The 23,919-nt window shown below is 35.4% G+C and overlaps 1 long non-coding RNA gene across 1 annotated transcript; it reads right to left on the minus strand.

Moving 5' to 3' along the window:
* Nucleotides 1-16,782: 16,782 nt before the first annotated feature.
* On the minus strand, nt 16,783-23,266 carry LOC123257712. Its single transcript, XR_006507829.1, has 3 exons — nt 22,861-23,266; nt 21,166-22,806; nt 16,783-17,269 (listed from the first exon to the last, which is right to left on the minus strand). It is a non-coding gene; the product is annotated as an uncharacterized LOC123257712 (long non-coding RNA).
* Between the last annotated feature and the right edge of the window lie 653 nt (nt 23,267-23,919).

The following is a 23,919-nucleotide window of genomic DNA, read 5'->3' on the forward strand; positions in this document are numbered from 1 at the left end:
GTCTTTAACCTACCGCAGTTTCTCTTCCCTCTTATCGTGATGGCGCAAATCGGTCTAATTCCGCCAAATTGTTTCCCTCTTGTTACACTTTTTTTCGTGGGACCAGATAATCTAAACTTAAATACCAAAGCTATCGATACAAATAATACTGCGGCGCTGAGATTAAACTTAACTAACTATCAATAACCCTAATCCGTTCCGCGACAGGTTCAAAAATTCAAAACGTATAAAATTAAAAACTTTTTTTAAATCCAGGAAATATTTTTGTCTGTCAAATTAGCGTCGCCCAGTTAGCATCGAAAACGAAAAAAATTGAGAAAATGTTTTTTATTTTTAAGTTAGAGGCTTTGAAGAATTGCTGTACTTATTTTTTTGACCAACCCTTTTTTATGTTTTTTAGGTTTAATCGACAATAAATTCTACAGATTTCGTGAAATATTCTTATGTTAAGTATTTTTATAATCAACATTATGCCAGAAAAATAAAAGAAATTAGAATTGGTTCGTTACGGTAATCAAAAAAGATTTACGTGACATAGAAGAAATCTTATGAGCCTGTACTTATTATTTTGGCCAGCAGTGTATATATTTATTCAAATATAACATGTGTGGAAAGTCCCAACCCTCTAACTTAAAAAACACCAAAATGGCAATTCCGATCAATCAGTTACATGGCAGCTATAGGATATAGTCGACCGATCCCGGCCGTTCCGACTTATGTACTACCTGCAAGAAAAAGAAGGATGTGTGCAAAGTTTCAACTCGATAGCTCTAAAACTGAGAGACTAGTTTGCGTAGTAACCGACAGACAGACGGGCAGACGGACATGCTTATATCGACTCAGGAGGTGATCCTGTGACTCTAAAGGGTGACTTTAAAGGGTCGGAGATGTCTCCTTCACTGCGTTGCACACTTTTAACCAAAATTATAATAAAAATATACCTTATTTAAATTTTAAAATCCACTCGTAATGTTGTTTTTTCCGTTTCGAAGACTGCTCATTTTTTTTTAAATAATTATTTCAGGCAAAATATGTTTAAATGTTACCCTCGATCGGTATTATTTTTAAAACCACATCTTCTGTTTTGAAATTATGGCGATTTCCATGACTTGGGGTATATCTAAAGACCATACACTCCTCCAATCTTTTCAGTATTGACCATATTACATTCAGCATATTCAAAGTCGAATGAAGTTGGCTTGGTCTGTTGGCAATGTTGCAAAACTTCATTTTGGAAGTTTACAGTACAATTTTTTTTGGTGGACAATGGACTAGTGATAGTATGCATTTTCGGAAACTTCGGAATCAGAGCTTTGATTTGTTTTGGCTTTTGAAGAACCTTGGAAACAAACTTCACTTTCAATAATGCAGCTATTTAGAAGTTCTTGCAATAATTTCTTGCTGTTTTCTCGAATGCTTGAAATTCTTGGAGAAGCAGACACAAAAGAGTCTTGCCATCTTACTCCGTCCATTTTTTCCATATTTTCCATCTCCCTCCGTCAGGGTGGCCAAAAATGTTGTTTGGGTTCTGTCGCCGCTTGGCCGATCACAGGGAATGCCTTTAAACACTTTAAACACTAGTGCTGGACAACAGTTGGAGTTCTGTGTTTGTTGATGGTTTTATTCTGGAAGAGTTACATTACTTACTTATCTTTACAACTACTTAGTCTTTAACCTACCGCAGTTTCTCTTCCCTCTTATCGTGATGGCGCAAATCGGTCTAATTCCGCCAAATTGTTTCCCTCTTGTTACACTTTTTTTCGTGGGACCAGATAATCTAAACTTAAATACCAAAGCTATCGATACAAATAATACTGCGGCGCTGAGATTAAACTTAACTAACTATCAATAACCCTAATCCGTTCCGCGACAGGTTCAAAAATTCAAAACGTATAAAATTAAAAACTTTTTTTAAATCCAGGAAATATTTTTGTCTGTCAAATTAGCGTCGCCCAGTTAGCATCGAAAACGAAAAAAATTGAGAAAATGTTTTTTATTTTTAAGTTAGAGGCTTTGAAGAATTGCTGTACTTATTTTTTTGACCAACCCTTTTTTATGTTTTTTAGGTTTAATCGACAATAAATTCTACAGATTTCGTGAAATATTCTTATGTTAAGTATTTTTATAATCAACATTATGCCAGAAAAATAAAAGAAATTAGAATTGGTTCGTTACGGTAATCAAAAAAGATTTACGTGACATAGAAGAAATCTTATGAGCCTGTACTTATTATTTTGGCCAGCAGTGTATATATTTATTCAAATATAACATGTGTGGAAAGTCCCAACCCTCTAACTTAAAAAACACCAAAATGGCAATTCCGATCAATCAGTTACATGGCAGCTATAGGATATAGTCGACCGATCCCGGCCGTTCCGACTTATGTACTACCTGCAAGAAAAAGAAGGATGTGTGCAAAGTTTCAACTCGATAGCTCTAAAACTGAGAGACTAGTTTGCGTAGTAACCGACAGACAGACGGGCAGACGGACATGCTTATATCGACTCAGGAGGTGATCCTGTGACTCTAAAGGGTGACTTTAAAGGGTCGGAGATGTCTCCTTCACTGCGTTGCACACTTTTAACCAAAATTATAATAAAAATATACCTTATTTAAATTTTAAAATCCACTCGTAATGTTGTTTTTTCCGTTTCGAAGACTGCTCATTTTTTTTTAAATAATTATTTCAGGCAAAATATGTTTAAATGTTACCCTCGATCGGTATTATTTTTAAAACCACATCTTCTGTTTTGAAATTATGGCGATTTCCATGACTTGGGGTATATCTAAAGACCATACACTCCTCCAATCTTTTCAGTATTGACCATATTACATTCAGCATATTCAAAGTCGAATGAAGTTGGCTTGGTCTGTTGGCAATGTTGCAAAACTTCATTTTGGAAGTTTACAGTACAATTTTTTTTGGTGGACAATGGACTAGTGATAGTATGCATTTTCGGAAACTTCGGAATCAGAGCTTTGATTTGTTTTGGCTTTTGAAGAACCTTGGAAACAAACTTCACTTTCAATAATGCAGCTATTTAGAAGTTCTTGCAATAATTTCTTGCTGTTTTCTCGAATGCTTGAAATTCTTGGAGAAGCAGACATAAAGGAGTCTTGCCATCTTACTCCGTCCATTTTTTCCATATTTTCCATCTCACTCCGTCAGGGTGGCCAAAAATGTTGTTTGGGTTCTGTCGCCGCTTGGCCGATCACAGGGAATGCCTTTAAACACTTTAAACACTAGTGCTGGACAACAGTTGGAGTTCTGTGTTTGTTGATGGTTTTATTCTGGAAGAGTTACATTACTTACTTATCTTTACAACTACTTAGTCTTTAACCTACCGCAGTTTCTCTTCCCTCTTATCGTGATGGCGCAAATCGGTCTAATTCCGCCAAATTGTTTCCCTCTTGTTACACTTTTTTTCGTGGGACCAGATAATCTAAACTTAAATACCAAAGCTATCGATACAAATAATACTGCGGCGCTGAGATTAAACTTAACTAACTATCAATAACCCTAATCCGTTCCGCGACAGGTTCAAAAATTCAAAACGTATAAAATTAAAAACTTTTTTTAAATCCAGGAAATATTTTTGTCTGTCAAATTAGCGTCGCCCAGTTAGCATCGAAAACGAAAAAAATTGAGAAAATGTTTTTTATTTTTAAGTTAGAGGCTTTGAAGAATTGCTGTACTTATTTTTTTGACCAACCCTTTTTTATGTTTTTTAGGTTTAATCGACAATAAATTCTACAGATTTCGTGAAATATTCTTATGTTAAGTATTTTTATAATCAACATTATGCCAGAAAAATAAAAGAAATTAGAATTGGTTCGTTACGGTAATCAAAAAAGATTTACGTGACATAGAAGAAATCTTATGAGCCTGTACTTATTATTTTGGCCAGCAGTGTATATATTTATTCAAATATAACATGTGTGGAAAGTCCCAACCCTCTAACTTAAAAAACACCAAAATGGCAATTCCGATCAATCAGTTACATGGCAGCTATAGGATATAGTCGACCGATCCCGGCCGTTCCGACTTATGTACTACCTGCAAGAAAAAGAAGGATGTGTGCAAAGTTTCAACTCGATAGCTCTAAAACTGAGAGACTAGTTTGCGTAGTAACCGACAGACAGACGGGCAGACGGACATGCTTATATCGACTCAGGAGGTGATCCTGTGACTCTAAAGGGTGACTTTAAAGGGTCGGAGATGTCTCCTTCACTGCGTTGCACACTTTTAACCAAAATTATAATAAAAATATACCTTATTTAAATTTTAAAATCCACTCGTAATGTTGTTTTTTCCGTTTCGAAGACTGCTCATTTTTTTTTAAATAATTATTTCAGGCAAAATATGTTTAAATGTTACCCTCGATCGGTATTATTTTTAAAACCACATCTTCTGTTTTGAAATTATGGCGATTTCCATGACTTGGGGTATATCTAAAGACCATACACTCCTCCAATCTTTTCAGTATTGACCATATTACATTCAGCATATTCAAAGTCGAATGAAGTTGGCTTGGTCTGTTGGCAATGTTGCAAAACTTCATTTTGGAAGTTTACAGTACAATTTTTTTTGGTGGACAATGGACTAGTGATAGTATGCATTTTCGGAAACTTCGGAATCAGAGCTTTGATTTGTTTTGGCTTTTGAAGAACCTTGGAAACAAACTTCACTTTCAATAATGCAGCTATTTAGAAGTTCTTGCAATAATTTCTTGCTGTTTTCTCGAATGCTTGAAATTCTTGGAGAAGCAGACATAAAGGAGTCTTGCCATCTTACTCCGTCCATTTTTTCCATATTTTCCATCTCACTCCGTCAGGGTGGCCAAAAATGTTGTTTGGGTTCTGTCGCCGCTTGGCCGATCACAGGGAATGCCTTTAAACACTTTAAACACTAGTGCTGGACAACAGTTGGAGTTCTGTGTTTGTTGATGGTTTTATTCTGGAAGAGTTACATTACTTACTTATCTTTACAACTACTTAGTCTTTAACCTACCGCAGTTTCTCTTCCCTCTTATCGTGATGGCGCAAATCGGTCTAATTCCGCCAAATTGTTTCCCTCTTGTTACACTTTTTTTCGTGGGACCAGATAATCTAAACTTAAATACCAAAGCTATCGATACAAATAATACTGCGGCGCTGAGATTAAACTTAACTAACTATCAATAACCCTAATCCGTTCCGCGACAGGTTCAAAAATTCAAAACGTATAAAATTAAAAACTTTTTTTAAATCCAGGAAATATTTTTGTCTGTCAAATTAGCGTCGCCCAGTTAGCATCGAAAACGAAAAAAATTGAGAAAATGTTTTTTATTTTTAAGTTAGAGGCTTTGAAGAATTGCTGTACTTATTTTTTTGACCAACCCTTTTTTATGTTTTTTAGGTTTAATCGACAATAAATTCTACAGATTTCGTGAAATATTCTTATGTTAAGTATTTTTATAATCAACATTATGCCAGAAAAATAAAAGAAATTAGAATTGGTTCGTTACGGTAATCAAAAAAGATTTACGTGACATAGAAGAAATCTTATGAGCCTGTACTTATTATTTTGGCCAGCAGTGTATATATTTATTCAAATATAACATGTGTGGAAAGTCCCAACCCTCTAACTTAAAAAACACCAAAATGGCAATTCCGATCAATCAGTTACATGGCAGCTATAGGATATAGTCGACCGATCCCGGCCGTTCCGACTTATGTACTACCTGCAAGAAAAAGAAGGATGTGTGCAAAGTTTCAACTCGATAGCTCTAAAACTGAGAGACTAGTTTGCGTAGTAACCGACAGACAGACGGGCAGACGGACATGCTTATATCGACTCAGGAGGTGATCCTGTGACTCTAAAGGGTGACTTTAAAGGGTCGGAGATGTCTCCTTCACTGCGTTGCACACTTTTAACCAAAATTATAATAAAAATATACCTTATTTAAATTTTAAAATCCACTCGTAATGTTGTTTTTTCCGTTTCGAAGACTGCTCATTTTTTTTTAAATAATTATTTCAGGCAAAATATGTTTAAATGTTACCCTCGATCGGTATTATTTTTAAAACCACATCTTCTGTTTTGAAATTATGGCGATTTCCATGACTTGGGGTATATCTAAAGACCATACACTCCTCCAATCTTTTCAGTATTGACCATATTACATTCAGCATATTCAAAGTCGAATGAAGTTGGCTTGGTCTGTTGGCAATGTTGCAAAACTTCATTTTGGAAGTTTACAGTACAATTTTTTTTGGTGGACAATGGACTAGTGATAGTATGCATTTTCGGAAACTTCGGAATCAGAGCTTTGATTTGTTTTGGCTTTTGAAGAACCTTGGAAACAAACTTCACTTTCAATAATGCAGCTATTTAGAAGTTCTTGCAATAATTTCTTGCTGTTTTCTCGAATGCTTGAAATTCTTGGAGAAGCAGACATAAAGGAGTCTTGCCATCTTACTCCGTCCATTTTTTCCATATTTTCCATCTCACTCCGTCAGGGTGGCCAAAAATGTTGTTTGGGTTCTGTCGCCGCTTGGCCGATCACAGGGAATGCCTTTAAACACTTTAAACACTAGTGCTGGACAACAGTTGGAGTTCTGTGTTTGTTGATGGTTTTATTCTGGAAGAGTTACATTACTTACTTATCTTTACAACTACTTAGTCTTTAACCTACCGCAGTTTCTCTTCCCTCTTATCGTGATGGCGCAAATCGGTCTAATTCCGCCAAATTGTTTCCCTCTTGTTACACTTTTTTTCGTGGGACCAGATAATCTAAACTTAAATACCAAAGCTATCGATACAAATAATACTGCGGCGCTGAGATTAAACTTAACTAACTATCAATAACCCTAATCCGTTCCGCGACAGGTTCAAAAATTCAAAACGTATAAAATTAAAAACTTTTTTTAAATCCAGGAAATATTTTTGTCTGTCAAATTAGCGTCGCCCAGTTAGCATCGAAAACGAAAAAAATTGAGAAAATGTTTTTTATTTTTAAGTTAGAGGCTTTGAAGAATTGCTGTACTTATTTTTTTGACCAACCCTTTTTTATGTTTTTTAGGTTTAATCGACAATAAATTCTACAGATTTCGTGAAATATTCTTATGTTAAGTATTTTTATAATCAACATTATGCCAGAAAAATAAAAGAAATTAGAATTGGTTCGTTACGGTAATCAAAAAAGATTTACGTGACATAGAAGAAATCTTATGAGCCTGTACTTATTATTTTGGCCAGCAGTGTATATATTTATTCAAATATAACATGTGTGGAAAGTCCCAACCCTCTAACTTAAAAAACACCAAAATGGCAATTCCGATCAATCAGTTACATGGCAGCTATAGGATATAGTCGACCGATCCCGGCCGTTCCGACTTATGTACTACCTGCAAGAAAAAGAAGGATGTGTGCAAAGTTTCAACTCGATAGCTCTAAAACTGAGAGACTAGTTTGCGTAGTAACCGACAGACAGACGGGCAGACGGACATGCTTATATCGACTCAGGAGGTGATCCTGTGACTCTAAAGGGTGACTTTAAAGGGTCGGAGATGTCTCCTTCACTGCGTTGCACACTTTTAACCAAAATTATAATAAAAATATACCTTATTTAAATTTTAAAATCCACTCGTAATGTTGTTTTTTCCGTTTCGAAGACTGCTCATTTTTTTTTAAATAATTATTTCAGGCAAAATATGTTTAAATGTTACCCTCGATCGGTATTATTTTTAAAACCACATCTTCTGTTTTGAAATTATGGCGATTTCCATGACTTGGGGTATATCTAAAGACCATACACTCCTCCAATCTTTTCAGTATTGACCATATTACATTCAGCATATTCAAAGTCGAATGAAGTTGGCTTGGTCTGTTGGCAATGTTGCAAAACTTCATTTTGGAAGTTTACAGTACAATTTTTTTTGGTGGACAATGGACTAGTGATAGTATGCATTTTCGGAAACTTCGCAATCAGAGCTTTGATTTGTTTTGGCTTTTGAAGAACCTTGGAAACAAACTTCACTTTCAATAATGCAGCTATTTAGAAGTTCTTGCAATAATTTCTTGCTGTTTTCTCGAATGCTTGAAATTCTTGGAGAAGCAGACACAAAAGAGTCTTGCCATCTTACTCCGTCCATTTTTTCCATATTTTCCATCTCACTCCGTCAGGGTGGCCAAAAATGTTGTTTGGGTTCTGTCGCCGCTTGGCCGATCACAGGGAATGCCTTTAAACACTTTAAACACTAGTGCTGGACAACAGTTTTTTGCATTTCTCCGTTGATTTCAGTGGAACCCTCGATCGGTATTATTTTTAAAACCACATCTTCTGTTTTGAAATTATGGCGATTTCCATGACTTGGGGTATATCTAAAGACCATACACTCCTCCAATCTTTTCAGTATTGACCATATTACATTCAGCATATTCAAAGTCGAATGAAGTTGGCTTGGTCTGTTGGCAATGTTGCAAAACTTCATTTTGGAAGTTTTCAGTACAATTTTTTTTGGTGGACAATGGACTAGTGATAGTATGCATTTTCGGAAACTTCGCAATCAGAGCTTTGATTTGTTTTGGCTTTTGAAGAACCTTGGAAACAAACTTCACTTTCAATAATGCAGCTATTTAGAAGTTCTTGCAATAATTTCTTGCTGTTTTCTCGAATGCTTGAAATTCTTGGAGAAGCAGACACAAAAGAGTCTTGCCATCTTACTCCGTCCATTTTTTCCATATTTTCCATCTCACTCCGTCAGGGTGGCAAAAAATGTTGTTTGGGTTCTGTCGCCGCTTGGCCGATCACAGGGAATGCCTTTAAACACTTTAAACACTAGTGCTGGACAACAGTTTTTTGCATTTCTCCGTTGATTTCAGTGGAACCCTCGATCGGTATTATTTTTAAAACCACATCTTCTGTTTTGAAATTATGGCGATTTCCATGACTTCTGTACCAGAAAGTAAGGACAGCCTTTATAGTTCGCGGGGTGTGGGCCATCGCAGTTGGCACATTTGGGCGGGGCCAAGGATTCGCGGCAGACCTTGGTACAGTGGTTGTTAGAGCATTTGCCGCAAATGGGAATGGCGCGACATCCCCTGGATGTATGCCCAAATTGTTGACAATTGTGACATTGCCGCAATAAAGGGTGATTATAACTACGGCTGCCTTTTCCATTACAGGCACCGTGGAGTAGTTTACGGGAGGTCATGATAAAGCACCAAGAGGAAAAAATCCAACGCACTTTTTTTTTATTTGTAATGTGTTTTTTTATTTCTTTTTTTTACATTTTTTTTAACCTTAACAATTTTAAAGATAAAAATAAAATTTAACAATTTAAATTTAAAATTTATGCCACACTTCCTTTCTGCTTCAGGGCGCAGTCGGTTGTGGTCGAGGGAACGGAGAGTCTCCCGGAGTATTACCCGAAGGGCAACTTTTGTTCCGGGAGACTTTCCAGTGAAATGGCGAAGGGCTCCTGGAGAGAGCACTTCCCTTATTTCAAACATGCTAGTTATTTTATTAAATAAGGCAGACAATTTAATAATCTGTTTTTCAATTTTAGTCAGTTTGGCCAGGACCGTGGACTATGCAGCCTCATGTATCTTGGTAAATTGCTCCGGCAGTTCAATATTTAAATTTATTATGAGCTATGGGCACATTTGTATGTTTAAGATTACTGATAATGACATCAGCTGTTAGAGAGGGGAGGGCGGGAGCTAAAGCCTTCGTGGTATGTATAACAATATTCGCGCCAATTTCAGGTCCCGTAGGCAGGGAAGAAGAAAGTGCTTTCTTTAAATTTGAATTTAAATTTGAAAATCCACTCGTAATGTTGTTTTTTCCGTTTCGAAGACTGCTCATTTTTTTTTAAATAATTATTTCAGGCAAAATATGTTTAAATGTTTTTTGCATTTCTCCGTTGATTTCAGTGGAACCCTCGATCGGTATTATTTTTAAAACCACATCTTCTGTTTTGAAATTATGGCGATTTCCATGACTTGGGGTATATCTAAAGACTTCTCCATACACTCCTCCAATCTTTTCAGTATTGACCATATTACATTCAGCATATTCAAAGTCGAATGAAGTTGGCTTGGTCTGTTGGCAATGTTGCAAAACTTCATTTTGGAAGTTTACAGTACAATTTTACGGTAGTTTACGGGAGGTCATGATAAAGCACCAAGAGGAAAAAATCCAACGCACTTTTTTTTTATTTGTAATGTGTTTTTTTATTTCTTTTTTTTACATTTTTTTTAACCTTAACAATTTTAAAGATAAAAATAAAATTTAACAATTTAAATTTAAAATTTATGCCACACTTCCTTTCTGCTTCAGGGCGCAGTCGGTTGTGGTCGAGGGAACGGAGAGTCTCCCGGAGTATTACCCGAAGGGCAACTTTTGTTCCGGGAGACTTTCCAGTGAAATGGCGAAGGGCTCCTGGAGAGAGCACTTCCCTTATTTCAAACATGCTAGTTATTTTATTAAATAAGGCAGACAATTTAATAATCTGTTTTTCAATTTTAGTCAGTTTGGCCAGGACCGTGGACTATGCAGCCTCATGTATCTTGGTAAATTGCTCCGGCAGTTCAATATTTAAATTTATTATGAGCTATGGGCACATTTGTATGTTTAAGATTACTGATAATGACATCAGCTGTTAGAGAGGGGAGGGCGGGAGCTAAAGCCTTCGTGGTATGTATAACAATATTCGCGCCAATTTCAGGTCCCGTAGGCAGGGAAGAAGAAAGTGCTTTCTTTAAATTTGAATTTAAATTTGAAAATCCACTCGTAATGTTGTTTTTTCCGTTTCGAAGACTGCTCATTTTTTTTTAAATAATTATTTCAGGCAAAATATGTTTAAATGTTTTTTGCATTTCTCCGTTGATTTCAGTGGAACCCTCGATCGGTATTATTTTTAAAACCACATCTTCTGTTTTGAAATTATGGCGATTTCCATGACTTGGGGTATATCTAAAGACTTCTCCATACACTCCTCCAATCTTTTCAGTATTGACCATATTACATTCAGCATATTCAAAGTCGAATGAAGTTGGCTTGGTCTGTTGGCAATGTTGCAAAACTTCATTTTGGAAGTTTACAGTACAATTTTACGGTAGTTTACGGGAGGTCATGATAAAGCACCAAGAGGAAAAAATCCAACGCACTTTTTTTTTATTTGTAATGTGTTTTTTTATTTCTTTTTTTTACATTTTTTTTAACCTTAACAATTTTAAAGATAAAAATAAAATTTAACAATTTAAATTTAAAATTTATGCCACACTTCCTTTCTGCTTCAGGGCGCAGTCGGTTGTGGTCGAGGGAACGGAGAGTCTCCCGGAGTATTACCCGAAGGGCAACTTGTGGAAATCGAAAAGGGTGGTTCATGTAAAAATCGGACAGGGTGACTCACGTTAAAATCGAACTCGATGACCGATAGCCATCTCAAGCATTCTATCCATTCGGCTGCTGCTCCTCAAGCCGATCGGACGCGTTCTAAACTGCCGCGATCCGACTTTTTTTTTTTATCTTTAATTTAATTTTAAGGGGGCAGGATGGTTTCATAGGCTGAAAAATAGCAGATTTTTGCAGTTTTTTTTTTTTTTAATGTCTGAGTAAATATATCAATTAAATTTTTTTACACGATTAATGGCTATATTTGGAGAGTATCTAGGAATTTGTATTTTTAAGAAATAATTATAATTTATCCCGTGACGGGCAGTCGTCCGGAATCACTTTCAAAAATTGGTCTCTTGCGGTGCGTAAAATCTGGCCTTACAGTGTTATCGGAAATAAAAAATTGAATTGATTTACTTAAAATATTAGTTTCTTGTGCGGATGAACGAAACCATTTTTAAAAATATGCGATTTTGAATTTTTGGCGCCGTTGTAAAGTCGGAAGTACCACTTTTACATAAAAATCCGCCCATTATTGCCCGTAAAAATGGTACAAAAAAATTTAAAAAAAAAAGCGTTCGTTCATCCGCAAGTATTTATTGTATTAAAGATGTGTGAAAAATTTTAATTAGATCCGAACATTACTTTTTGAGTTACGTTACGCACCGTCTTGAAAAAGTTGTTTTGAGAAAAACGCGTCTAAAGTTTTGAAAGTATATGGATAGAAAGAAACTAAAAAATCGGTATCAGCAAGTTTTAGTCCGATCGACATGAAACTTTCACAGGATATTCCTAAGATAATGTTCTATTATATAAAAAATTTCTGAAAAAAAAATTTTTTTGAAGTCTCAAACCATCCTGCCCCCTTAAGTAAAGTTATATCAAGTTAGGTTACTTTAACAATTAATATATAACAAAAAAAAAATTCAGGAGCCGCCATTTTACTGGCAAATTTCCCAGAACAAAAGGTGCCCTTTGGGTAATTATCTGTGGGACTTTCCAAACTCTCCACATAACTCTAGCCCTGATGCATGGTGCACAACGCTCTTAAAACCCTTTTTAATTTGAATTTTGTTAATTTGCCTACTTTAACTAATTTAATAAGAAAAGAAATATTTAATACAAATTATAAACAAATAAAAACGAAACAAAAATAAATTAAAAAGTGTTACTTTAACAATTAATATATAACAAAAAATAAGGGGCAGCCGATCCGCCCAATTGAACTTTTTGGGGTTTTAAGCATAAATGATGTCATTGGCGTCAAGGCTGTTATTTAAATTTTTTTTTTTTAATATTATGTCAAGTATTTTATTGATTAATGATAAAGGAAAAATAAACAAAAGCCACGTCAGGGCATTAAGGAACAAATACATAATTTTGCCATTTCAAATAGAAATTAATATCGTCAGAATCCTAGTAGCAATCTGAGTCTTCCAAGCTGCTAGTTTTTTAGGACAAGCATTTCGGATGGGTCGGGTCTCCAGGAGGTTGCCAAAATTACAGCCGTTATAACTGCATCAAAATCAATTTTAGTTTAATCCGTTTCAACTGCCTCCAATGGCGGCATGCCATTTGCCGACGTGATTGCTGCCGATGTAAGATTGGCCTCAGCCGGCTTGGGCCTGGATTTAGTTGCTTTGATTCTTTCAGTCAAAGTCACCATACCATCTCCAAGATTTTTTATCCGCCAAGCGCGTCTAGGGAGGCCTTTCTGTACCAGAAAGTAAGGACAGCCTTTATAGTTCGCGGGGTGTGGGCCATCGCAGTTGGCACATTTGGGCGGGGCCAAGGATTCGCGGCAAACCTTGGTACAGTGGTTGTTAGAGCATTTGCCGCAAATGGGAATGGCGCGACATCCCCTGGATGTATGCCCAAATTGTTGACAATTGTGACATTGCCGCAATAAAGGGTGATTATAACTACGGCTGCCTTTTCCATTACAGGCACCGTGGAGTAGTTTACGGGAGGTCATGATAAAGCACCAAGAGGAAAAAATCCAACGCACTTTTTTTTTATTTGTAATGTGTTTTTTTATTTCTTTTTTTTACATTTTTTTTAACCTTAACAATTTTAAAGATAAAAATAAAATTTAACAATTTAAATTTAAAATTTATGCCACACTTCCTTTCTGCTTCAGGGCGCAGTCGGTTGTGGTCGAGGGAACGGAGAGTCTCCCGGAGTATTACCCGAAGGGCAACTTTTGTTCCGGGAGACTTTCCAGTGAAATGGCGAAGGGCTCCTGGAGAGAGCACTTCCCTTATTTCAAACATGCTAGTTATTTTATTAAATAAGGCAGACAATTTAATAATCTGTTTTTCAATTTTAGTCAGTTTGGCCAGGACCGTGGACTATGCAGCCTCATGTATCTTGGTAAATTGCTCCGGCAGTTCAATATTTAAATTTATTATGAGCTATGGGCACATTTGTATGTTTAAGATTACTGATAATGACATCAGCTGTTAGAGAGGGGAGGGCGGGAGCTAAAGCCTTCGTGGTATGTATAACAATATTCGCGCCAATTTCAGGTCCCGTAGGCAGGGAAGAAGAAAGTGCTTTCTTTAAATTTGAATTTAAATTTGAAAATCCACTCGTAATGTTGTTTTTTCCGTTTCGAAGACTGCTCATTTTTTTTTAAATAATTATTTCAGGCAAAATATGTTTAAATGTTTTTTGCATTTCTCCGTTGATTTCAGTGGAACCCTCGATCGGTATTATTTTTAAAACCACATCTTCTGTTTTGAAATTATGGCGATTTCCATGACTTGGGGTATATCTAAAGACTTCTCCATACACTCCTCCAATCTTTTCAGTATTGACCATATTACATTCAGCATATTCAAAGTCGAATGAAGTTGGCTTGGTCTGTTGGAAATGTTGCAAAACTTCATTTTGGAAGTTTACAGTACAATTTTACGGTAGTTTACGGGAGGTCATGATAAAGCACCAAGAGGAAAAAATCCAACGCACTTTTTTTTTATTTGTAATGTGTTTTTTTATTTCTTTTTTTTACATTTTTTTTAACCTTAACAATTTTAAAGATAAAAATAAAATTTAACAATTTAAATTTAAAATTTATGCCACACTTCCTTTCTGCTTCAGGGCGCAGTCGGTTGTGGTCGAGGGAACGGAGAGTCTCCCGGAGTATTACCCGAAGGGCAACTTTTGTTCCGGGAGACTTTCCAGTGAAATGGCGAAGGGCTCCTGGAGAGAGCACTTCCCTTATTTCAAACATGCTAGTTATTTTATTAAATAAGGCAGACAATTTAATAATCTGTTTTTCAATTTTAGTCAGTTTGGCCAGGACCGTGGACTATGCAGCCTCATGTATCTTGGTAAATTGCTCCGGCAGTTCAATATTTAAATTTATTATGAGCTATGGGCACATTTGTATGTTTAAGATTACTGATAATGACATCAGCCTTTAGAGAGGGGAGGGCGGGAGCTAAAGCCTTCGTGGTATGTATAACAATATTCGCGCCAATTTCAGGTCCCGTAGGCAGGGAAGAAGAAAGTGCTTTCTTTAAATTTGAATTTAAATTTGAAAATCCACTCGTAATGTTGTTTTTTCCGTTTCGAAGACTGCTCATTTTTTTTTAAATAATTATTTCAGGCAAAATATGTTTAAATGTTACCCTCGATCGGTATTATTTTTAAAACCACATCTTCTGTTTTGAAATTATGGCAATTTCCATGACTTGGAGTATATCTAAAGACTTCTCCATACACTCCTCCAATCTTTTCAGTATTGACCATATTACATTCAGCATATTCAAAGTCGAATGAAGTTGGCTTGGTCTGTTGGCAATGTTGCAAAACTTCATTTTGGAAGTTTACAGTACAATTTTTTTTGGTGGACAATGGACTAGTGATAGTATGCATTTTCGGAAACTTCGGAATCAGAGCTTTGATTTGTTTTGGCTTTTGAAGAACCTTGGAAACAAACTTCACTTTCAATAATGCAGCTATTTAGAAGTTCTTGCAATAATTTCTTGCTGTTTTCTCGAATGCTTGAAATTCTTGGAGAAGCAGACATAAAGGAGTCTTGCCATCTTACTCCGTCCATTTTTTCCATATTTTCCATCTCACTCCGTCAGGGTGGCCAAAAATGTTGTTTGGGTTCTGTCGCCGCTTGGCCGATCACAGGGAATGCCTTTAAACACTTTAAACACTAGTGCTGGACAACAGTTGGAGTTCTGTGTTTGTTGATGGTTTTATTCTGGAAGAGTTACATTACTTACTTATCTTTACAACTACTTAGTCTTTAACCTACCGCAGTTTCTCTTCCCTCTTATCGTGATGGCGCAAATCGGTCTAATTCCGCCAAATTGTTTCCCTCTTGTTACACTTTTTTTCGTGGGACCAGATAATCTAAACTTAAATACCAAAGCTATCGATACAAATAATACTGCGGCGCTGAGATTAAACTTAACTAACTATCAATAACCCTAATCCGTTCCGCGACAGGTTCAAAAATTCAAAACGTATAAAATTAAAAACTTTTTTTAAATCCAGGAAATATTTTTGTCTGTCAAATTAGCGTCGCCCAGTTAGCATCGAAAACGAAAAAAATTGAGAAAATGTTTTTTATTTTTAAGTTAGAGGCTTTGAAGAATTGCTGTACTTATTTTTTTGACCAACCCTTTTTTATGTTTTTTAGGTTTAATCGACAATAAATTCTACAGATTTCGTGAAATATTCTTATGTTAAGTATTTTTATAATCAACATTATGCCAGAAAAATAAAAGAAATTAGAATTGGTTCGTTACGGTAATCAAAAAAGATTTACGTGACATAGAAGAAATCTTATGAGCCTGTACTTATTATTTTGGCCAGCAGTGTATATATTTATTCAAATATAACATGTGTGGAAAGTCCCAACCCTCTAACTTAAAAAACACCAAAATGGCAATTCCGATCAATCAGTTACATGGCAGCTATAGGATATAGTCGACCGATCCCGGCCGTTCCGACTTATGTACTACCTGCAAGAAAAAGAAGGATGTGTGCAAAGTTTCAACTCGATAGCTCTAAAACTGAGAGACTAGTTTGCGTAGTAACCGACAGACAGACGGGCAGACGGACATGCTTATATCGACTCAGGAGGTGATCCTGTGACTCTAAAGGGTGACTTTAAAGGGTCGGAGATGTCTCCTTCACTGCGTTGCACACTTTTAACCAAAATTATAATAAAAATATACCTTATTTAAATTTTAAAATCCACTCGTAATGTTGTTTTTTCCGTTTCGAAGACTGCTCATTTTTTTTTAAATAATTATTTCAGGCAAAATATGTTTAAATGTTACCCTCGATCGGTATTATTTTTAAAACCACATCTTCTGTTTTGAAATTATGGCGATTTCCATGACTTGGGGTATATCTAAAGACCATACACTCCTCCAATCTTTTCAGTATTGACCATATTACATTCAGCATATTCAAAGTCGAATGAAGTTGGCTTGGTCTGTTGGCAATGTTGCAAAACTTCATTTTGGAAGTTTACAGTACAATTTTTTTTGGTGGACAATGGACTAGTGATAGTATGCATTTTCGGAAACTTCGCAATCAGAGCTTTGATTTGTTTTGGCTTTTAAAGGACCTTGGAAACAAACTTCACTTTCAATAATGCAGCTATTTAGAAGTTCTTGCAATAATTTCTTGCTGTTTTCTCGAATGCTTGAAATTCTTGGAGAAGCAGACACAAAAGAGTCTTGCCATCTTACTCCGTCCATTTTTTCCATATTTTCCATCTCACTCCGTCAGGGTGGCCAAAAATGTTGTTTGGGTTCTGTCGCCGCTTGGCCGATCACAGGGAATGCCTTTAAACACTTTAAACACTAGTGCTGGACAACAGTTGGAGTTCTGTGTTTGTTGATGGTTTTATTCTGGAAGAGTTACATTACTTACTTATCTTTACAACTACTTAGTCTTTAACCTACCGCAGTTTCTCTTCCCTCTTATCGTGATGGCGCAAATCGGTCTAATTCCGCCAAATTGTTTCCCTCTTGTTACACTTTTTTTCGTGGGACCAGATAATCTAAACTTAAATACCAAAGCTATCGATACAAATAATACTTCGGCGCTGAGTTTAAACTTAACTTACTATCAATAACCCTAATCCGTTCCGCGACAGGTTCAAAAATTCAAAACGTATAAAATTAAAAACTTTTTTTAAATCCAGGAAATATTTTTGTCTGTCAAATTAGCGTCGCCCAGTTAGCATCGAAAACGAAAAAAATTGAGAAAATGTTTTTTATTTTTAAGTTAGAGGCTTTGAAGAATTGCTGTACTTATTTTTTTGACCAACCCTTTTTTATGTTTTTTAGGTTTAATCGACAATAAATTCTACAGATTTCGTGAAATATTCTTATGTTAAGTATTTTTATAATCAACATTATGGCAGAAAAATAAAAGAAATTAGAATTGGTTCGTTACGGTAATCAAAAAAGATTTACGTGACATAGAAGAAATCTTATGAGCCTGTACTTATTATTTTGGCCAGCAGTGTATATATTTATTCAAATATAACATGTGTGGAAAGTCCCAACCCTCTAACTTAAAAAACACCAAAATGGCAATTCCGATCAATCAGTTACATGGCAGCTATAGGATATAGTCGACCGATCCCGGCCGTTCCGACTTATGTACTACCTGCAAGAAAAAGAAGGATGTGTGCAAAGTTTCAACTCGATAGCTCTAAAACTGAGAGACTAGTTTGCGTAGTAACCGACAGACAGACGGGCAGACGGACATGCTTATATCGACTCAGGAGGTGATCCTGATGAAGAATATATATACTTTAAAGGGTCGGAGATGTCTCCTTCACTGCGTTGCACACTTTTAACCAAAATTATAATAAAAATATACCTTATTTAAATTTTAAAATCCACTCGTAATGTTGTTTTTTCCGTTTCGAAGACTGCTCATTTTTTTTAAATAATTATTTCAGGCAAAATATGTTTAAATGTTTTTTGCATTTCTCCGTTGATTTCAGTGGAACCCTCGATCTGTATTATTTTTAAAACCACATCTTCTGTTTTGAAATTATGGCGATTTCCATGACTTGGGGTATATCTAAAGACCATACACTCCTCCAATCTTTTCAACACTTTAAACACTAGTGCTGGACAACAGTTGGAGTTCTGTGTTTGTTGATGGTTATATTCTGGAAGAGTTACATTACTTACTTATCTTTACAACTACTTAGTCTTAAACCTACCGCAGTTTCTCTTCCCTCTTATCGTGATGGCGCAAATCGGTCTAATTCCGCCAAATTGTTTCCCTCTTGTTACACTTTTTTTGGTGGGACCAGATAATCTAAACTTAAATACCAAAGCTATCGATACAAATAATACTGCGGTGCTGAGTTTAAACTTAACTAACTATCAATAACCCTAATCCGTTCCGCGACAGGTTCAAAAATTCAAAACGTATAAAATTAAAAACTTTTTTTAAATCCAGGAAATATTTTTGTCTGTCAAATTAGCGTCGCCCAGTTAGCATCGAAAACGAAAAAAATTGAGAAAATGTTTTTTATTTTTAAGTTAGAGGCTTTGAAGAATTGCTGTACTTATTTTTTTGACCAACCCTTTTTTATGTTTTTTAGGTTTAATCGACAATAAATTCTACAGATTTCGTGAAATATTCTTATGTGAAGTATTTTTATAATCAACATTATGCCAGAAAACTAAAAGAAATTAGAATTGGTTCGTTACGGTAATCAAAAAAGATTTATGTGACATAGAAGAAATCTTATGAGCCTGTACTTATTATTTTGGCCAGCAGTGTATATATTTATTCAAATATAACATGTGTGGAAAGTCCCAACCCTCTAACTTAAAAAACACCAAAATGGCAATTCCGATCAATCAGTTACATGGCAGCTATAGGATATAGTCGACCGATCCCGGCCGTTCCGACTTATGTACTACCTGCAAGAAAAAGAAGGATGTGTGCAAAGTTTCAACTCGATAGCTCTAAAACTGAGAGACTAGTTTGCGTAGAAACCGACAGACAGACGGGCAGACGGACATGCTTATATCGACTCAGAAGGTGATCCTGATGAAGAATATATATACTTTAAAGGGTCGGAGATGTCTCCTTCACTGCGTTGCACACTTTTAACCAAAATTATAATAAAAATATACCTTATTTAAATTTTAAAATCCACTCGTAATGTTGTTTTTTCCGTTTCGAAGACTGCTCATTTTTTTTTAAATAATTATTTCAGGCAAAATATGTTTAAATGTTTTTTGCATTTCTCCGTTGATTTCAGTGGAACCCTCGATCGGTATTATTTTTAAAACCACATCTTCTGTTTTGAAATTATGGCGATTTCCATGACTTGGGGTATATCTAAAGACCATACACTCCTACAATCTTTTCAACACTTTAAACACTAGTGCTGGACAACAGTTGGAGTTCTGTGTTTGTTTATGGTTATATTCTGGAAGAGTTACATTACTTACTTATCTTTACAACTACTTAGTCTTAAACCTACCGCAGTTTCTCTTCCCTCTTATCGTGATGGCGCAAATCGGTCTAATTCCGCCAAATTGTTTCCCTCTTGTTACACTTTTTTTCGTGGGACCAGATAATCTAAACTTAAATACCAAAGCTATCGATACAAATAATACTGCGGTGCTGAGTTTAAACTTAACTAACTATCAATAACCCTAATCCGTTCCGCGACAGGTTCAAAAATTCAAAACGTATAAAATTAAAAACTTTTTTTAAATCCAGGAAATATTTTTGTCTGTCAAATTAGCGTCGCCCAGTTAGCATCGAAAACGAAAAAAATTGAGAAAATGTTTTTTATTTTTAAGTTAGAGGCTTTGAAGAATTGCTGTACTTATTTTTTTGACCAACCCTTTTTTATGTTTTTTAGGTTTAATCGACAATAAATTCTACAGATTTCGTGAAATATTCTTATGTGAAGTATTTTTATAATCAACATTATGCCAGAAAACTAAAAGAAATTAGAATTGGTTCGTTACGGTAATCAAAAAAGATTTATGTGACATAGAAGAAATCTTATGAGCCTGTACTTATTATTTTGGCCAGCAGTGTATATATTTATTCAAATATAACATGTGTGGAAAGTCCCAACCCTCTAACTTAAAAAACACCAAAATGGCAATTCCGATCAATCAGTTACATGGCAGCTATAGGATATAGTCGACCGATCCCGGCCGTTCCGACTTATGTACTACCTGCAAGAAAAAGAAGGATGTGTGCAAAGTTTCAACTCGATAGCTCTAAAACTGAGAGACTAGTTTGCGTAGAAACCGACAGACAGACGGGCAGACGGACATGCTTATATCGACTCAGAAGGTGATCCTGATGAAGAATATATATACTTTAAAGGGTCGGAGATGTCTCCTTCACTGCGTTGCACACTTTTAACCAAAATTATAATAAAAATATACCTTATTTAAATTTTAAAATCCACTCGTAATGTTGTTTTTTCCGTTTCGAAGACTGCTCATTTTTTTTTAAATAATTATTTCAGGCAAAATATGTTTAAATGTTTTTTGCATTTCTCCGTTGATTTCAGTGGAACCCTCGATCGGTATTATTTTTAAAACCACATCTTCTGTTTTGAAATTATGGCGATTTCCATGACTTGGGGTATATCTAAAGACCATACACTCCTACAATCTTTTCAACACTTTAAACACTAGTGCTGGACAACAGTTGGAGTTCTGTGTTTGTTGATGGTTATATTCTGGAAGAGTTACATTACTTACTTATCTTTACAACTACTTAGTCTTAAACCTACCGCAGTTTCTCTTCCCTCTTATCGTGATGGCGCAAATCGGTCTAATTCCGCCAAATTGTTTCCCTCTTGTTACACTTTTTTTCGTGGGACCAGATAATCTAAACTTAAATACCAAAGCTATCGATACAAATAATACTTCGGCGCTGAGTTTAAACTTAACTTACTATCAATAACCCTAATCCGTTCCGCGACAGGTTCAAAAATTCAAAACGTATAAAATTAAAAACTTTTTTTAAATCCAGGAAATATTTTTGTCTGTCAAATTAGCGTCGCCCAGTTAGCATCGAAAACGAAAAAAATTGAGAAAATGTTTTTTATTTTTAAGTTAGAGGCTTTGAAGAATTGCTGTACTTATTTTATTGACCAACCCTTTTTTATGTTTTTTAGGTTTAATCGACAATAAATTCTACAGATTTCGTGAAATATTCTTATGTTAAGTATTTTTATAATCAACATTATGGCAGAAAAATAAAAGAAATTAGAATTGGTTCGTTACGGTAATCAAAAAAGATTTACGTGACATAGAAGAAATCTTATGAGCCTGTACTTATTATTTTGGCCAGCAGTGTATATATTTATTCAAATATAACATGTGTGGAAAGTCCCAACCCTCTAACTTAAAAAACACCAAAATGGCAATTCCGATCAATCAGTTACATGGCAGCTATAGGATATAGTCGACCGATCCCGGCCGTTCCGACTTATGTACTACCTGCAAGAAAAAGAAGGATGTGTGCAAAGTTTCAACTCGATAGCTCTAAAACTGAGAGACTAGTTTGCGTAGTAACCGACAGACAGACGGGCAGACGGACATGCTTATATCGACTCAGGAGGTGATCCTGATGAAGAATATATATACTTTAAAGGGTCGGAGATGTCTCCTTCACAGCGTTGCACACTTTTAACCAAAATTATAATAAAAATATACCTTATTTAAATTTTAAAATCCACTCGTAATGTTGTTTTTTCCGTTTCGAAGACTGCTCATTTTTTTTTAAATAATTATTTCAGGCAAAATATGTTTAAATGTTTTTTGCATTTCTCCGTTGATTTCAGTGGAACCCTCGATCGGTATTATTTTTAAAACCACATCTTCTGTTTTGAAATTATGGCGATTTCCATGACTTGGGGTATATCTAAAGACCATACACTCTTCCAATCTTTTCAGTATTGACCATATTACATTCAGCATATTCAAAGTCGAATGAAGTTGGCTTGGTCTGTTGGCAATGTTGCAAAACTTCATTTTGGAAGTTTTCAGTACAATTTTTTTTGGTGGACAATGGACTAGTGATAGTATGCATTTTCGGAAACTTCGCAATCAGAGCTTTGATTTGTTTTGGCTTTTGAAGAACCTTGGAAACAAACTTCACTTTCAATAATGCAGCTATTTAGAAGTTCTTGCAATAATTTCTTGCTGTTTTCTCGAATGCTTGAAATTCTTGGAGAAGCAGACACAAAAGAGTCTTGCCATCTTACTCCGTCCATTTTTTCCATATTTTCCATCTCACTCCGTCAGGGTGGCAAAAAATGTTGTTTGGGTTCTGTCGCCGCTTGGCCGATCACAGGGAATGCATTTAAACACTTTAAACACTAGTGCTGGACAACAGTTGGAGTTCTGTGTTTGTTGATGGTTTTATTCTGGAAGAGTTACATTACTTACTTATCTTTACAACTACTTAGTCTTTAACCTACCGCAGTTTCTCTTCCCTCTTATCGTGATGGCGCAAATCGGTCTAATTCCGCCAAATTGTTTCCCTCTTGTTACACTTTTTTTCGTGGGACCAGATAATCTAAACTTAAATACCAAAGCTATCGATACAAATAATACTTCGGCGCTGAGTTTAAACTTAACTAACTATCAATAACCCTAATCCGTTCCGCGACAGGTTCAAAAATTCAAAACGTATAAAATTAAAAACTTTTTTTAAATCCAGGAAATATTTTTGTCTGTCAAATTAGCGTCGCCCAGTTAGCATCGAAAACGAAAAAAATTGAGAAAATGTTTTTTATTTTTAAGTTAGAGGCTTTGAAGAATTGCTGTACTTATTTTTTTGACCAACCCTTTTTTATGTTTTTTAGGTTTAATCGACAATAAATTCTACAGATTTCGTGAAATATTCTTATGTTAAGTATTTTTATAATCAACATTATGCCAGAAAAATAAAAGAAATTAGAATTGGTTCGTTACGGTAATCAAAAAAGATTTACGTGACATAGAAGAAATCTTATGAGCCTGTACTTATTATTTTGGCCAGCAGTGTATATATTTATTCAAATATAACATGTGTGGAAAGTCCCAACCCTCTAACTTAAAAAACACCAAAATGGCAATTCCGATCAATCAGTTACATGGCAGCTATAGGATATAGTCGACCGATCCCGGCCGTTCCGACTTATGTACTACCTGCAAGAAAAAGAAGGATGTGTGCAAAGTTTCAACTCGATAGCTCTAAAACTGAGAGACTAGTTTGCGTAGTAACCGACAGACAGACGGGCAGACGGACATGCTTATATCGACTCAGGAGGTGATCCTGATGAAGAATATATATACTTTAAAGGGTCGGAGATGTCTCCTTCACAGCGTTGCACACTTTTAACCAAAATTATAATAAAAATATACCTTATTTAAATTTTAAAATCCACTCGTAATGTTGTTTTTTCCGTTTCGAAGACTGCTCATTTTTTTTTAAATAATTATTTCAGGCAAAATATGTTTAAATGTTTTTTGCATTTCTCCGTTGATTTCAGTGG

Source organism: Drosophila ananassae, assembly GCF_017639315.1.
Source record: "Drosophila ananassae strain 14024-0371.13 chromosome 4 unlocalized genomic scaffold, ASM1763931v2 tig00000054, whole genome shotgun sequence".
Lineage (NCBI taxonomy): Eukaryota > Metazoa > Arthropoda > Insecta > Diptera > Drosophilidae > Drosophila > Drosophila ananassae.